The sequence below is a fragment of the Magallana gigas genome, chromosome 9 (genome assembly GCF_963853765.1).
Source record: "Magallana gigas chromosome 9, xbMagGiga1.1, whole genome shotgun sequence".
Classification (NCBI taxonomy): Eukaryota; Metazoa; Mollusca; class Bivalvia; order Ostreida; family Ostreidae; genus Magallana; species Magallana gigas.
In genome coordinates, this window is record NC_088861.1 from 32,890,116 (window position 1) to 32,907,500 (window position 17,385).

Below are 17,385 nucleotides of genomic sequence, written 5' to 3' on the forward strand. Positions count from 1 at the left end.
ATTTTAGGTGAGTGATTTATACAAAAGTAGAGCTATTGATACATCTTAATATTAACTTGTTTACGTATCATCAAATATATTCAAATTAACTCCTATCTATTCTTAGGAATAGCATGTATCCATTGTATAGTACAGTTCTTTGTACGAAAATCGTGTTCGATCGCATTTTATCATCTAAAAGTAAGTTGTTATCGTTGAGTTATTGACTGATTTCGTACATGAACCGCCACAACTTGTATATAACTCAGAAAACATTATAAATTGCCAAACAGACATAGACGATTTGTGTAGTTTCATAAGTACAATTGAAAACCTGTAATTATAATCATTCGTAGTAAATATTACAACAAACTCCCGACGTTCACCTTAGTTTTCACACATTAAACAACGACTAAGAACCAAAGCACATCTGTTTTACATTCATGTTTCTTCCTTGACTCAAAGATTTTATCAGAATTTAGTTTATCCGATATTTATCCGATATCCGTTTGATGAAGCACAGATGTTTCATATAGTTTTATAAATATAGAAACTTTAATAATTTGTTTAACATCATTTTAAAAGGAAATTCATTGTAGATGTTTTGCTTAGATAATGTTCTATTAGTTCGCATTGTGTTAAATGCCGATAATAGTGAAAGTTAACTATCATTTAAACTTTTAATGAAAAAAGAGTATGCTTTATACTACGGCATTTAGAAGTAGAGCTATGATATATCTAATTAATATTAGGTTATTTTTAAGTACATGTTTCAGAAAATGTATATTCAATTGAATATAGTTTAATTTCAATTAGTCGCAGTAAATATTGTGCCAGCAAGACGTGGCTTAATTTCTTACTCTATGGCATGTCAAACATTACAATATTTTATCTTTTCAATATGTATTGAATAATGATTTATTTGTATTCTATAAATTTTAACTTTCATGATATAACTTCAATTTGAATTCTATAATTCATATTGGTTTTCTTTAACTTTTTTCATTTCTTTGGTATGTTTTATTTGCATTGTTTACATTCCAATTGTATAATATGACTTTAGATAACATAAATTTCAAAACGATATTGGATAACTTTATACAAAAACTCGATAAAATCTTTAAGTTTCGACGTCAAGGAAGCAACGTAGAAACAGATGTGCCGTGGTGTTTAGTTGTCTCTTAATTTGCAAAAATTCAAGTGAACGTCGGGGTTTGTATTAATGCGTGAATATCACGAAAACGATTGCACTCCGATAAAAAATAATTCAGTGTGAAAAACTAACAGGTTTGATCTTTTCCTTTGTAATAAGCAAAACAGAACTATTTAAAAACTTCAATACTCCATATATTTTCGAATTCCATGCATGTGGTATGGAATCGTGGCGAAGTCTTTTTTGGTGATTGTCTACAAACGATGTGAAGCAAAGACAATTTAAAATATATTTATCTTTTTGTATTTATAACAGAGTCAAAAGTCACTACATATGAATTTGAAATAGAATAGGAAAAGTATACAGGAAATGTCATAATACGTATTAATAACCTGTTGTGAATGCGTTTAAATGATAATTGATAATTACAATAAAATTTCATTTAAACTGGAAGTTTTGGAAAATAAGGAACACTATAGGTTCCTGGGACCCAATTTGACCAAATATAATGGTTGGGTCCCTTGTGTAAGCTAGCATTTAAAATTACTATGATCCTTATTACCGTTTAATATATTAATTGCATAGTATACCTCAATAGGCTAGTAAAACATGTTAAATGTCATTTAAACTTTTTTTCGGAAATTTCGTTAGGGACAATATGAATTTAATTTTTTTTAAATAAGAAAATTACAAACGTTATTGTAAAATAAAGTAAAAAAGCAATTGCACTGGGACGCTACATAGTACACCTGTCTTGATGATGTATTGTTTAAGGGTTGAATATAATTAAGTTGGATTCGACTATTCTATTTTTTTTATTGATGTGTACATGTATGATTAGCCGTAAGTCCAAATGTTGTTTGTTACATGTACACTTATCATTATCAGTGCTCGTCTTATCCCTAGACTGCAAAGCAGAGTAAGACTGGTAAACGTGTTTTATGAAATATTGTCAAAATCTCAGGATTACAAAAAATAAGGACAAACAAACAGTGTTCATACACGGAATAATTAAAGGCAGTGCCTCAAAGACGACGTCTTAACGTACAGGCATCCGATAGGGCCATAACTATGCTACAAACTGGAATGTCACAAAATGCAGTTGGTAGATTGATGAACAGGCCACAAAGCGTCATTGATCAGTTGTGGCGAAGGTTGTAGGAAGCAGGATTAGCCCAGGAAAGACCTCAAATTAGAACACCACGCTTTTCGACCGCCTAGCAGGACTGTAACTAGTACTACAAGCACAGCGAATCCGACTTAAGGATTACGTTTACTCAGATTTAACTCACAAAACTAACGGTGTTAATATTTCAAATCAAACTTGCAGGAATTGGCTTTTCGATGCTAATCCATAAGCAAAACGGCCTGATACACGCCCAAATAAATGCAGACTTAATGCAGATCACAAAGCTAGGAGACGAGAGTTTGCAAGAAATTATGCAAAACGTTAAATCCGTCGCTTGACACGGAACTCCTTATGGACTTATCTAAATTCTGTGTGTATTTTAATGATTTTAATGATAGACGGCGTGTGGAGACAGAAGAATGAACATTTTTGTGGATGTTGGAAAACATTTTTGTTCAGGGCACATTGTAGCTATACGACATCAAAAATGAAGCACTGACAGTTATCAAATACAGAAATGAGATTCTTTAATTGTGAGATCTTTTGCTGGGGACATGGGCGTATACTTTGTTTTAATATAATAAGTACGCCAGACCTTGCATCTAGAACTGGTACCTTGAGGGAAAGACTTTTGAGAAAATGAAACGGCCTTTGAAGTCAGCAGACCTTATTCCTTTCGAACATGGCAATATATAAGGTATATAAAGGATTCTGCTACATCGAGTACTTATCAACTTTTGAAGTCGAGTTTGTACTATACAATTCAATAAATCAAAAGACTACACTCGGGGTGCAAGTGGAGTTTGCTTTTTTATATTCAAATATTTAATCGTGCAATTGCATAATACTTAAGGAATCATTCTTTGAATATTATGAGGTGATGATTTCTATCGGGGCGTGTTAAAATCTATCATACATACATTCGGCCTATATTGGATATAATCACGCCCCGACCAAATTTATCACATCATACATGTACTACTAGAAGAATGATTCCTTATTCCTTAAATACATGTTAGTCACAAATTAAGCTTAAATACAACGTTGAAATTGAATAGATATACTGAAAGACAGTTTTATTTTCCAACAGTAAAATTCTCTCTTTCGTTTTTCGGCAATGATCGCTACCTACCTTCAAAACCCGAATGAGTCATCAAAGAGAACAGTTTATTGTTTATATTTGCATCTTTCTTTTAACAAATTAATTGATTGTCAAGTAAAATTCACCAAATTGCTGTCCATGTTCATCAGTACGTTAGCTTAAATAAACAGCCTCATCGTCTCCTAAGGGAGATTGAGTCTGACATCATCATGATTATTTCATGCAGTCCGTGATTTTTCTTAGGTTGCTGTAAGTTTCGGCCAATCGATAAACAGGGTGCATACATTTCAGTCCTGTCAGTTTCTACAACTGTTCTAAAGAACTATTAATTAACTTCAAGTTTTCGTTAGAAATAGTGGGAATCATTCTTGATAGATGTAAATCTAAATCAATGAACACTGATTAGACCGTGCTGATGATTCCAAGACTTTTTTGTGCAAAATGATTATATCCTAACTTTTTTTGAATGTGTAAAAGCATTACATTTCATAATCAGTTACACTGAATCTTCCCACACCAATGACCCCCTCGCGCTAACATCCGTGCCAATGAGAGATATTAATATAAGTTGTAGAACTTGTTTATCAATCGTTGTAAAATAAATAAAGTTCAGTTCAGTTCAGTTCAGTTACATTTAACTCCACAATGTATCCCACTACATGTAGTTCGTCTTGACAAACCATTCAAGATGCATAAGAAGAATAGGTGATTCACTTGTAAATATGAGGGTCTTAGCCACTTAGATAATTCAGTTCTTAATAAATAATGCGGTTACAACTTGAATTTTATGATAAGTAGATAATTTCAATAATAGGTTACACTTGCAGCGCCACTATGACCATTTGGGTTGTAGTATATATTGAAATCTGTAATTACTTCAAGAAAACGCCCATTAACGTACATGTTTCATGCGTTATACATGCATCCACTTTTTGAATCAGGAATGTAGCCACCACCCCCCCCCCCCCCCCCACACACACACACACACACACACACACACATACTCAATCCCTTCTCTGATCTTTGATACTCTGTTAACTCGGCTGATTATTGCGCTGAATTTTTTGGGGTATGAGAGTAAGGTATACTGACCAATTAAGTATCTTAACATGCTACCACATCGACATTGTTTATATGTGTGATTTTTTTTCTTTTTTTTTTCATTCTTTATGCATTTAAATGATGAACCTTCCTGATTCACGATATTGGTTTCATTGTACTACTTAAGTAAACTATGACAAATTTTGATAATTCTTGAAGAAATGTACATTTTGTTGTCGAAATGTAGACATTGCGCTCAGTTTGAACTATAGTTCGTTTTTTTTTTATTTTAAAGAATATGGTAATGTAATGGGAGATTTAGAAGACACCAACGGACCGCAGGAAAAAAAATATCAGAAAAAAAGGTTCGAAAAAGTGAGAGGAAAAAAAGTTGTTACTTTTTTAATTATGCAAGTTGTATATAATGTAATAAAACCCGTTTTAGTGGATGAAAAAGGTCTTAAAAGAAATAAAGAAGATATACGTCCAGAAGCGAAGTGCATGTACATAAAACCACGGGTTCATGAAAGCATTACTTAGTGTTCATTAACACAATGAATTGTTGCTTCAAAAAAATTCTAATCTACAGAAATAAAGCATTGAAAAAAAACCCAATGATATGATTAGTGATTGGACTATTCACAAACAAAAATTATCTCTCCTGTTTGACAAATATAAACTATAAATCTCCGACATGCATTTATGTCTATACGTTGCAGAACAAGTGGGGTAAATGGATATACAAGGGTACAATCTTATCTGATCATAAACACCATTATAAAAAAGCCACTGCACGGGAATTTTGTTATTGGATATTTAAATATTTCTAGATAGATATACGCGATACATTAAATATCATTTTGAGTCAAACGGCTCGACTGCGAGGACATGATTACTTATATACGGTAGGTTATTTACCTGAGTGTTAAACTTGCATTAACGTGTTGTAGCATTTCTTGACCGATATCTTTTTCTTATTTCCTCCCTCCCTCTTTTTCCCTCAATGTAGACGTACAATGTTTAGATTTTGTACCGTTTAAATTAACTTTGATTATTGGTAACGTTCAAAACTAAGGATAAATAAATGTGTTGTTACACTGATAGGCGAATCTAGTTTGTTCAGTACCAAAAATTGTGTACAAAAAAGTGAATAAAAAATTATTTCCACTATATAAACATTGAACGTGCATTTTTTTTTACCCTCAACAATGTGAATTCCAGGCATATGCGAACAGTATACAGATCCTTTTTATTATCATGGTAAAAAGAAATTAGAGATGAAAGTATGCACCGTTGAATGTAAGGAAAAGTCGGTCAAAAGTGCAGCTTCAATGTAATAATGATTTTTTTTCACTGTTTTCAGAGACAGTTTAACTTCTTACGGTAAGTAAAAAAAGATTATTATTAGAATCCCTACATTAACAGTATTAATGCGTCTTGTAAAACTTTCGATTCCCTGTCGAAATTCAATCCTGTGATTTGATAGCAAATTAAAATGACTGTAATGTTTACGGACCATAATCATACCGGTGTCTCGCCGCCATCTCAGTAGCTATCAACGAGAGGTTATCAGTGTGCAGATTTACATAGTTGTATTTACCTCAGTGATATATGTTCATATATTATTTCGGTACAGTTTATCAACACTAAACATTGTGAAGGTTGTTCCGTGCACTAATACGACACAAAATCATTCCTCTTTATTTGTCAACACATGCATGTTGTGTCTGTTGTACCCGTATAAAACAGGTAACATTTTATTTTTTTAGATAAAGTTTTTGGAAGTTTTGGAAACATTATACTTTCTAAAGTCGGTAAGATAATTTGCAATTGGTAATTGGAAATTGGCAATTTATCCCAAAATACCAATCTACATTAAATTATTCCACATGCATATACTGTTCAGTGTTGGAGACTGTGTGTCAATTTTATTTAAACTTTTTCGAGAAATTTTTTTAAAAATATAAGTATGTTGAAAGAAATTCACGTTCTGCACAAACAGCTTATTGACTCGGGTGTTTTATGCATTGCCCACGGTATGGGGAAACCACTGTGCTCAAAATATAAATAAATTAATCGTTTCTCAATCAATCGATACAGACACGAGTCTAGATCAAATTCGAGTCACAGATTTGCAACTCAATCCACGAGTATTGACGTCCAAGTAACTTTACGGTGCCATTTTTTGTAATACTACACTGAATGATCGCACTTTATCGTTATGTTACTGTTGAAGACTGTATGTTAGTATACATGGACTAGGATGATAGACCATACGATTCAAAGAAGCGTAGTTACACTGTAGATGATTGTCGCATGATCGAATAAGAATAGTACTGTTTCGCCAAAGTTTTGCCGTAGTTTCAATTACCCTTTATGAATGTCTTCTACGACAATTGCGTTTTACTACACTGTCGATCGTTCGGTGTAAACCTACACTATACAAGGTTAAGCATTATGCATTTTTCGCTTTCCGACAGTACAGTCCTTTTTTAGAACACTTACAAAAATCGTGAGAGGTCATGAATTCAAATTGATTAAATTAGGACTTTGGTATCTGTTTGAATCATTTTTATGAGCAAAACTTGGTGGTGTACCTGTACGTACTTTCCTTTTACATATACCCAATTTAATTTATTCTTTTTATACTTAAAACTAGCACTCTCGGTAGATATATAATAAGTCGTTTAAAGTTACTGCTCAATAGACGCATTCAGGGAGATTTAAATACAAAATAACATAGATAAACATTTAGTTTAATCGAATTTGCGTTGAAGATCGAATCACTCGATATCTCTGTAGGGGTTCATTAATTTACAGCTATTTAGTTTTTGTTTGGTTTTTTTATTGTCTGCATGTTTAACTACAAACATATTTTACTTCTTTTTCTCTTTTTTGACACCAGACGAGTTACTACTCGCGACTGCTATGGATAAAAAGGATCGGGTGACATATTTTTCAAGGTAAAGACAGGATATGTGTACATATGTACAAAACGGTGTGCCTTGTTTCACAGAATGGTACAATTCTTTTACCTTTACATACTTAAGACCATAATAATGATTGTAAATAAGTTTGACCCCTTTTCATATTTTACTGTAATATGACTAAATTTGTACATGTTTTAAATTAAACCACTATGTTTATAATGCATACTGACTGAGACATCAACCATATGGCACGGATGATGCCTAAGCTTATAGATGTAACATTATTTAAATGACAGCTCTATTGAGCCCAGAAAATGTATTTGTAGGTCATGAGTTTTGTGGTATGGAACAAGCGAGAAGGAGAGTGAGATCACCTCATTCTTTTTTATCAAGACAAATGTATGATTAACTGTGGTCCATTATCGTTTGTATACCTTGATATAGACACCGATTTATGATATTGGTTCAGCACGAGCGCTGTCATTCTACATAATTTTTACTTCTTACACCTACTTACATGTACATCAAGATTTCACCCATTACAATTTCAAGTAAGACACTGTATTGATTTTACTTGCAGTGGGCAAATAATATCATTTAGGTATATGAAAATTTGTTCAGTTCACCTTTTTTCAGTTTTATTTCAATTATATAAAATGAATTAATGCGATGATCGTCCTTCATATTAGCTAAACGACGATGTGTATGCCTTCTGTCTTCTTGATCTTCTTGAGGATCAACTCAAACTTAGGAATCACCAAATCCAATTGTTGGTTACCAAGCAGTTTATTAACAAGCGTGATCGTATAGTTTTGTCAAAGTTACAACAATTATAAGCAGCCCAAATCAAAGATCTGCTTAACATCATTTTACATGGATATATGAAATTTTACTTATAATTGACTAAATAGTTCAGCCCATCTATCATGAGTGAACATTTAGTGTTCAATTACCAGAGTTATATTTTATTTCTAAATAAAGTAACAAAACTATCAGAACTGTCTATCAAAGAGTATGGATGCAGGTTTTGAGTCTCCGAGTTCCAGGTCTCTGAGTCCCCCACCTGGGTATGGGGCATTGCTTACGCATAATACATTCATTAATACATGGCTTTGAGGTTAAAAAGGTTAAACAGATGGAAAAAGCATTACATGGCCAACTTGCAGTATCAATGCCTTACGTACAATATTAAAAGGTCATATATAAAAGTATACATGAGTTCATTGTTTAAAAGGTTACAAAGAATATATAAAACATGCAATACATGACTCGGTATAGAGTACCAGAGCTATCGATTCAGACACAGAATCTGACAACTTAATTATAAACTCCCAATTTGGATATTATTGTGCCCGCATTTTGCACCTGGTTGTACAATATTTAGGAATACTGCGCAGTGCTACAAGAGTCACAGCGTTCTTTCTGCTAATCATATCATTACCGCAATCCATTGCCCAGTATCTAGGTATATATAAGTATCACAGTGACCAAGTTGTAATATTAACAATTCAAGGTCATAACATGGTTATCTGTTTACATATGTTGTGTAACACTTGTTCAGTAGAAATATGAAAAAATGGCATACACATGTACTTACACATGTATATACACATGTGCACATACAATGTATCGGAAGCCCTGTTGGAGGTTGAGGGAGGTTGGAATGTTAATTCGATTTTGCATATGCATATATGATCTGTTTTGCATTATACATACGAGTATAGTGATTTTAATTGAAAAGCCCGTCAAAAAGAAATAAACAAAACAAACAAACAGTGAAAATAAAAAAAATAAAAAACATTAACAAACCGGCAAAAGGAAAATACAAATTTATCAAAATCAAGATGTTGTGGTAAAATCCTATGTAATTTTACTATTGGATTACACGAGTTTTCGGAGGATAGACACAAAGTAAACGTTTCAATGAACATGAAAGGTAATCAAACACCGGGTACCTCTAAAACTAAAAGGTTGTTTAAAAGGGCATGTGGGGGTTAGATATCGATATTCAAATCTACACAATAGAATTTAAAGAGAGTGTTTTGTATTTTACAACCTCTTGATTAGTTCCGCGCCAATACACGTATTACATTGTGTACTTGCATTCTTTATCCACTTATTTCAAGGAAAATTTAATTTAAGGGTACAACTAGAAAATCATTGATTGGTGCGTTAATATTTACACTTTTGCTAAGATAGGAATATCTTTCTGTAAAATATTTACTCAATATGTTTATCAAAATATATATACAGTAGGGTACTTTGAACAGGTCTTTTAAATCTCATGTAACCAGTTTTTTTTTTTTTATTTACGGCATTTCAGATTGCGAAATGTAAAATAAATTCAGGTAGTTGAAAAACCGTCCTATTCATTCAGGGAAACTCTTCTCTCTCTACCTGGTGTCATTTTTCATCCATGCAGAAAAGCAACGATACTTAAAGTATAACATGTACAGCTTAGTCTATCCCAATTGATTTAGCCGGTGTAATGAAGAATAATGACCCCCGTAGAATAATGACCGGGGGTCATTTTTCTACGTAGAAAAATGACCCCCCGGTCATTATTCTACGCAGAAAAATGACCCCCCGGTCATTATTCTACGTAGAAAAATGACCCCTTTGCCTGAAGAATAAGTGTCATTTTCATAAAAATGAGCACACTCCACATGAAGAAAAGTGACCCCTGTAGAATAATGACCCCCTTGAAGATTAAAGTTTTTCAGTATATTTTTTTATTATTTGTGAAATAGTCTTTACATTGTTGTAAATTTTTACTGCTGAAGTTTACAGAAAGTAACAGAAATTATAATTCATATTCAAATAAACTTAAAGTGAACGAAGGAGTTTATCTTAGAAAATAAAAATCCTTCCGTTATAACAAGATATTGACGTATTGCATCGGGGTATGGTTGTCATCTTAACAATTACATTTACATATATCTATGGTGTTCCGATAGGGCCACTTCGACCTTAGGGCGAAGATGCGAAGTTGCAAAGGCGATAGTGCGAAGGCGAAAGAGCAAAAGTGCGAAGATGCGACAACGAAGCGCGATGCCTAAAGTGCGAAGGTGCAAAGGCGAAGGAGCGATACTTCCCAACTTTGCACTCTGGCCTTCGCATCTTTGCACTTTCGCCTTCGCCTTTTTTGATTGCATTCAGCAAGTTTCGGTCGATTACATAGAATTTAATACAGGCACCGTTCTCGCCAAGGTTTTCCGATTAATCCATGCTATTATTGGTACGCATGCGCTAGGACATCGCGCTTACTATGAATGTTTATAAATATTTTAATGTGTACATGCAACATATATGTTTACCAGTGCTGGCTATGCCTAATCATTATCTACTCCACACAAAATTTAATGTCCGCCATGATGTGTACATGTGCACTTCCAGACTCCTGTCACTTACCAGCCGTCTGTTTACCGTGGACCAAACACTGTAACAATGTAATTTCATTATGCGACACTCTTTGCTCATGCATGGATCTAGAGGGGGATTGGGGGGATTGGGGGTCCGCCCCCCGGAAAATTCAATATTAATAATTTCACGCAGTAAAAGGGGAGAGGGAGTCCGGACCCCATCCCCCTGGATAATTTTATTTTATTAATTTTATAAAAATAAAATTTCCAAAATATGCCTCGGAATCCTTTAAACGATGGAGAGCTCCGCAATTATAAAACATAGGTAATCACAGATTACAAAGCTCACCGAGACAAGGCATCACCTTTATGAGGTATAACCTTTATGAGACCACCTTTATCGTATTATATGAAAACCATCCTTTATTATCTTGGATATTCATGGATTCTGGTTTGAAACAATATCGTATATCATCTGTCAAAAAATTGTATGTTAATCATATGTTCATATGTTAATCAATACAATAATATAAAATTAAAATTGCATCCTATCATAATTACAATATATATCATATAATACCATAAAATACCGTAAAAAAATTGTGAGATATGATATTGTAACGTATGAAATGACATTGTATTGTGTTATACATTATTGTATTTGATCAAACAATACTATATCATAAAACGTAATACAATATAGTATTATATGAAACAATATCAAACTGCAATAATATATCATAACATTGAAACATATGATATTATATTGTATAATTAAGCATTGAATCATTATTGTTTGAAAGATGTGGTCTCATAACTGCAACGGTGTGTGCATACAAATTGTATAACGCGCGCTAGCGCGTTATGAAAATTTGTTTGCACTCATTGTTGCAGTTATGAGACCACATCTTTCAAAAAATAATGATTCAATGCTTATATTTACGTTTTTTAAACATGTATTTCCTTCCCTCAAATATAATTTTTTTAAAAGGCTCTGTCTTATTCAAAAAGTAATGCGAAATAACAGAGTGGCCACTGGAACAGCTACAATATGCTGACAAAAATAGTACGCAGCGTTTTAAATTCTAATAACATTTTATTTTTCTTTCTGTAATTTAATGAATTTACTCTTGGTATACTAAGAAATTAATCAATTGAATTCATTTAACTGTCAAAATATATTTACATCAATGAAATATTTATCAGCGTAAGTATAATATGAGGTCGTTATCCGGTTTGAAGTCGCGAGAAGAGTCAGTTCTTGTTCTTCGAGAAATACTGAAGAAATACTTAATGTGTTCAAACGCACCAGATTTGGTGAGTAAGTCTTCTGTGTTGTGTCTAAATATCACTAAAATTAACCAATGCAATTTAATAGAAGGAAAGAAAGTGAATGTAAACATTATAGTATGATTTTGTATTGTATGATACTGTATCATATTTGATACATGATATGATATTGTATTATATAATACAATATAATCTGATAAACATTGTATCATATCAAATGAAACAATATCATGTGATAAAGTAAAATATAATATAATACAATCATACTATACACATTGTATCATATGATACAATAATATATATTAAAATCTCATAAAATACAATTTCATGTGATATGATAATTTATTACATACTTAGTAATAAATACAGGTTTTTTGGCACATGTGATACAGATGACAACACAAATCCGAATCGGCCTCCAGGGCTGATACAGGTTATCAGCCCTCCAGGGCTTCACACCCCTTGCGGAACTCTTCTGCCTTTTTTCGCTTCGGCATTTTTGCATGTTTACAGACGAAAAATGAAACATTTTCAGTTACAGTCGACATTTTTACGTGCAGTTGAAAAATGCTAGCAAATGTTTTAAAGCAGTCAACTTTTAAAACCTGATGAAATTCCGTTCTGTAGCTTCATATTTGTTAAAACAAGAAGAACTCATATTTTTATTAAATACATGTACATGTCCAGACTTTTTTCAAATGATATGAATAATCAATTTGTTCAAGTTGATGGGTTTTCTTTTTAAATTTATTACTAAGTATGTAATAAATATAACAATAGATACCCTTTTCCATATCACAGCTTGTATCAGCCCTCGACCAATATCAAGCCTCGGGCCTTCGGCCCTCGGGCTGATACAAGCTGTGATATGGAAAAGGGTATGTATTATTCTCTATATATCATATAAACCAATATAATATTATACAATATCGTATGATACGATATTTTATAATATTACAATATAATAGGGATCATGTTACATCATTTAACAACAACTACATCTATCTATCAAGCAGGTTTGAGTGAGGTAGGAGATTTCTTTAGCATCCTTGATAATGGAGATCAGTCTCTGCATCTGAAGCAACCTCTGCGTTTCATTTATAATATAGTTAAATCAACTATGCAAGCTATCTATCTAGCTATAAAACATGTGACCTGTTCCAAAAAACTAAACCTCATCAAGAATCATAAACCTGTGGCTCTGATTTAGCATTCAAGCCTGTCAGGTGCATCAGAATCATAAGACTATATCAATGCAAAATTGGTGAAGTTAGGACCAGTAATAACTAAGATATCGTCATCAGAGGGCACCTGTTTCAAAAACTTTAACCAGCTCTTAAAATCTTAACCTCCTCCAGCATCCGAAACCTGTGGTTCAGATTCAGCATTTTAGCCTGTCAGGTGCATCACTATAATAAGACGCACCATCCATACAAGTTCAATGAAGTAAGGACCAGTAGTAACTAAGATATTATCACTAGAGGGCACCTGCAACAGAAACTTTAACCAGCTCCAAAAACCTTTACCCCCTACTGCATCCGAAACCTATAGCTCAGATTCAGCACTCAAGCCTGTCTGGTGTATCAGTATCATAAGACACACCATCCATGCAAGTTTGGTGAAGTACGGACCAGCAGTAACTTAGATATTGCTATTTAAGGCACCTGCAACAAAAACTCTAACCTGCTCCAAAAACCTTAACCTCCTCCAGCATCTGAAAATTAGGAACCAGATTCAGTAGGTCCAGATGCATCCTCCATGTAACTTTGATGAAGAGCTATAGTAATAGCTTAGATACAGGAGCTGCAACTTAAACTTTAACCAGCTCCGGACGCCGACGCCGGGGGTATAGCATATGCTCCCCTTGACTTCGTCTCGGTGAGCTAAAAAGGCGAAAGCGCGAAGATTCGAAGGCTAGAGTGCGAAGTCGCAAAGGCGAAGAAGCGGTAGTAGTATCACTTCTTCGTCTTCGCATCTTCGCGCTTCGCCGTCGCATCTTCTATATTCTTCATATTGTTCATGAATTATATTTCCGCAATACAAACTGCTGGGTATACAAGTGCATCACCCAGAATTAATGATTTAACCAAAACTATGTAAAGTTTACTCCACTGTTAGGCATTATAACCAAGCTGAAGTTAGAGCCATTACGCCAATAGAGATTAACGGCCAATAAGGAAATTCGTCAAAGTACTGAGAGTACGCGTATGGAAAACATATTTTAATTTATCATCGGCATACTTTAGTAAGTTTAGTTAATAGCAAGATGATTAATGCATCACTAGTTGGATGAGCATTGGTAACGTTGGATACAATAAAGATCGTGTGATCAAAATCAAGCGGGATAAAAACCCCTAACATGGGTCCTAACCTCTTATCAACGCTTTTAGAAACAATCTTTTCTTATTATAATCGATCAGTGTTTATCATCTATTAAGATTTACTATAGTCACAAATTTGCTCTAAAAAGAATAAAGTCTATCCATGATCACAAATACAACATTACAACAAATGTTTAGAATATTGATGTTCATGTATTACGTAGAAGAAAACAAAACTAACGCAGAATGCTTTTTTTAAAAATCACTTTCCCCAAGAAATGTAATTAGAAGTATTCATATTCCTACGTTACCTGCCCCTAAGTCTTTTTCCATAAAGATATATACATGTATCATTCTTCGATTGACAATTCATTCACCAATGAATATTGCTTATATCATTACAACAATTATTCTTTCATGATTATTGTTCGTAAATTATCACACAATATCCTCATTGTGTATGAATTTTTCTTTATATGCGTCATTTCCCGCCGTTTGTCGACGAGAGAAGTGACGTAACTGTTAACAATCAATTTGTGGCAATGTAAGAGAGTTTTGCGTGTGCTTGCTACGGATAGGAAAAACTATATACAATGTACAGCGATTTATTTACAAGATCGGTGTTTATAACTTCAAAATCAGTTGAACAGAGTGAAAAATTAAGTAATTTCAAAGTCATATCTTGGATACGGGGTAACCAATTTCTATTCATGTTTACGGGGGGGGGGGGGGGGGGGTCATTTTTCTATGGGGGTCATTTTTCTTCATGTTTAACATGAAGAAAAACAACCCCTGGGTCTTTTTTCTTCAGAAAAATCCAATTTTTCTTCAGCTAGGGGGGTCATCATTCTACGTAGAAAAATGACCCCCGGTCATTATTCTACGGGGGTCATTATACTTCATTACACCGGCGTTTAAATGGCCAAAAAACCTTTCAAATCTCTTTTGACAGATAAATCGCAATAAGTCTTTAAGTGAGGATTACATAATAACAACAGGTGATTTAATACATATATGTATAATTCGAGAACAGAATTAACAAGTCCTAAATACATAAAATGATGTCTAAATTAACTTTAGGGTTTTTTAGACTTCAGATAGCTGCTGATTGTTGTTACCGTAGCTGGGAACAATGCATATCCACATGTACTAGAATTGGAAACTTTTAAGTGACTACAAAACTACATGTATATTACATTGCATATTTATCTTAAATCTAAACATATACTCCCTCCGTATATTCAATTCAATCAATAAACATTCAAGTGAAAAAACAATTCCTTTTAACTTATAAAAGTCAGAAGCATGACTTGTGCATTCTGTATATTCAGTTCAATCGATAAACATTCAAGTAAAACAATTTCTTTTAACCTATGAAAGTCAGAAGCATGTGCATCTTAGCAACCAAATATCTGCACAAGCAAAATCAATTCGCCAAACTCTTAAAGGTGATCGAGGATTTATTTTCTTATCAAATGATCATACATTTACATCATTCATCATACTTGTAAGCTACAAGGGAATATAAAATTAATTTGATTCTAAAGTATAAATTTATCATGAACGTTAAACTGCATTTGGACTATCTTTAAGATGCCTAGGGAATACCGAATAATTTTTTCTGTAAATTGATATCAACATGTATGTGTCAGTCTTCTTTTTTTGTAACAATATGAACTGTCAAATGTAATACATTACGCAATGCATGCTTGGGTTGCTGCGTTCGGAACACTGTATATAAAGCACATAGATATAAGTTTTTTATCGAGTTGCTCTTACTTGCAATCCGAGAGGACCACACTGAAACTATTAATTGAATTACAAACAGTGCGGTGTTTTTAATTACTCACAAAAAGCAACTGGGCCCCAATACACATTTAAAATCTTGGCTTATGGATTTTAAAGGGGCATGGTCACGATTTTGGTCAAATTCAATTTTACTGTTTTTATTATTTACAATGCTTTAGGAATGTATTTATAATAATCATGTGAAATTTGAGAGTCAGGCGAATAATTTTGAGCTAGATCCAAAGCTCACAATTCTTTGTCATGTAAACAAGGCTCGTGCCCTGTTTTTGTTTACGTAGGTTCAATATACCTGTCAAAAATATTTTTTCAAGCTGATTTGTCTATCTTCCTTTTCATTTTAAGAATAAATAAACAGTTCCTAACGTTTAACACAATTATTTCTGGTCTAAAACTAGAATTTTTAATTCAACATTCAAAATATAAACAAGAGCTTTGTTTACATAGCAAAGAATTGTAAGCTCTGTAACTCGCTTATAAATCAACGGATTATACTCAAATTTTAGTTGCCTATTAAAAACTACCTACTGAAGCATTGTAAACATTAAAATCGGACAAATCATTTTTGACCAAAATCGTGACCATGCCCCTTTAAAGCGAATACAGTGAGAGATGTGCGACTAAAATGTACACATGAATCATGGATTAGGGACCTTGATAGTCTATTATGATACTAATACCTTCTCATAATGGCTTCATCATCCAGATAATCATAGGAATTATCAATGTCCCTAAACACTTTGTCACGTCTGATACACCGATTTCGCCAGATGAGTAATAACATGAGCGTGACAATTGTCCCAAACATTGCCCGACATAGGATATGTCATAAGTTTAAGAAACTTTCTTAAATTAAGATTCTTTCGTAAACACAACTTTGACCGAAAAAGTGCCTCAAGTCTATTTTAGTCCTAAGATAGATTCATAGAGATCTCAGCATGCGTGCAAATTATTTCGTTACAGTCCGTTGTTTGTAAACAAACACAAGACTCCTCGCGCTGTAACCCCCCCCCCCCCCCAAAAAAAAAGAAGAAAAAAGAAGCAACGATGATTCTGGTCTCTGTATCTCCCTGTGACTTATCTTCTGGTTTTCAGATGGATTTATAGTAGCTACTTATGTATTCATTATTTGTCACTCCTACCTTTGAATTAAGTTGAATCAAATTACCTGGTTGATAATTATGCTTTTATCTTTTAATCTGTTTAACGTATGAGAGCGGGGTGTCTGTAAAACTTTGAAATAACGTAAATGTGAAATGAATTCAGTAAGCT

At 33.3% G+C, this 17,385-nt stretch overlaps 1 protein-coding gene across 2 annotated transcripts in view; it reads left to right on the forward strand.

Annotated features, from left to right (window-relative positions):
* Window positions 1-17,385, forward strand: part of LOC105317134 (uncharacterized) — a 162,029-nt gene that overhangs the window by 75,976 nt on the left and 68,668 nt on the right. The gene's annotated exons all lie outside the window — the stretch shown is intronic.